The sequence below is a fragment of the Arachis hypogaea genome, chromosome 12 (genome assembly GCF_003086295.3).
Source record: "Arachis hypogaea cultivar Tifrunner chromosome 12, arahy.Tifrunner.gnm2.J5K5, whole genome shotgun sequence".
Classification (NCBI taxonomy): Eukaryota; Viridiplantae; Streptophyta; class Magnoliopsida; order Fabales; family Fabaceae; genus Arachis; species Arachis hypogaea.
The window spans coordinates 60189317-60190743 of record NC_092047.1 but is presented as its reverse complement, the minus strand read 5'-3'; the positions used below and the strand labels follow the sequence as shown (position 1 = coordinate 60190743).

The following is a 1427-nucleotide window of genomic DNA, read 5'->3' as shown; positions in this document are numbered from 1 at the left end:
GAGATAGCTCTCCTACTTGAGACTCCATCCTCTTGAGTTTTTCACCATGGTTTCTTAAGGTAGATCTCACATCATCCCTGAAGCTTTTCAATTCAATTATGTCCTGACCCATGTGTGCCAGCATTCCTTCTATCCTGTTTAATTGATCTTGAAATTGTTGGTTCGGGTTAGGTTGGGTAGGTTGATTATTTTGGCCATGATATGGTGGTTGAGAGTAAGTGTTTTGTGTGGCTTGGTATGATCTTTGGTTGGAGTTTTGGTATGTGGACTTGTTATGTTGGTTTTGCTGGTTTCCCCACCCAAAGTTTGGGTGGTTTTTCCAGCCTGGGTTGTAAGTGTTGGAATGTGGATCATATGGTTGCCTTTGTTGATTTCCTACATAATTGGCCTCTTCCCAATCACCTCCTTCAGTACTTTCTTCCTCTTGATCTTGTGTGTGTATTGCAGCCACTTATTTTGTTTCTAATTTCCTAGTGAGCTCTGCTAGTTGCTTGACAAACACCTTGTTTTGGGCTAGAATTGTATCAACATGGTTCAGCTCCATGACTCCCTTAGTGTTGTGTCTCTCTGATGCATAGTAGTACTCATTCTCAGCCACTGTCTCAATCACTTCAATGGCTTCTTCCACAGTCTTTTTCCTGTTCAATGAACCTCCTGATGAATGGTCTACAGCCTTCCTTGATTCATAAGACAGTCCATCATAGAAAATATGCAATTGCACCCAGTCATGGAACATGTCTGGTGGGCATTTCCTTGTCAAATCCTTGAATCTCTCCCATGCCTCGTAGAGAGTTTCACCATCTTGTTGTCTAAAAGTCTGAACCTCAGATCGAAGCCTATTGACCTTTTGTGGGGGGTAGAAACGTGCCAGAAACTTGCTTTCCACCTCGTCCCATGTTGTTAGGCTCCCCCTTGGGAATGATTCCAGCCACTTCGCTGCCTTATCCCTAAGTGAAAATGGGAACAAAAGCAATTTATAGGCATCTTCCTGGACTCCATTGGACTTCACAGTGTCGCAAATTCTCAGGAATTTTGTGAGATGTTGGTTTGGATCTTCATTAGCACTCCCACCAAATGAACAATGATTCTCCACAAGTGATATTAGCTGTGGTTTGAGTTCAAAATTGTTGGCCTGAATGGGTGGTTTCTGAATGCTGCTACCACAATTCCCAGAGGTTGGGTTTATGTATGAACTAAGAACCCTCCTCTCAGGAATGGCATTGTTTCCATCAGCTCTCTCATGGTTGTGAACTTCTCTATCCATGTTGAGATCTAGAGCTTCCTCAAAATTGTCCTCAGATTCTCCTTCAGATTCTTCTTCTCCCAGTATTCTCTTCCCTCTTGCTTCCCTTCTAAGTCTATGAAGGGTCCTCTCTGGTTCGGTATATGGAGGAGTTGATGTCTCTCCTCTCCTACCTGTCATACAA

At 43.2% G+C, this 1427-nt stretch overlaps 1 non-coding gene across 1 annotated transcript; it reads left to right on the top strand.

Annotated features, from left to right (window-relative positions):
• Window positions 1-734: 734 nt before the first annotated feature.
• Window positions 735-838, top strand: LOC112731199 (small nucleolar RNA R71). Its single transcript, XR_003166987.1, has one exon. It is a non-coding gene; the product is annotated as a small nucleolar RNA R71 (small nucleolar RNA).
• The last annotated feature ends 589 nt before the right edge of the window (window positions 839-1427 follow it).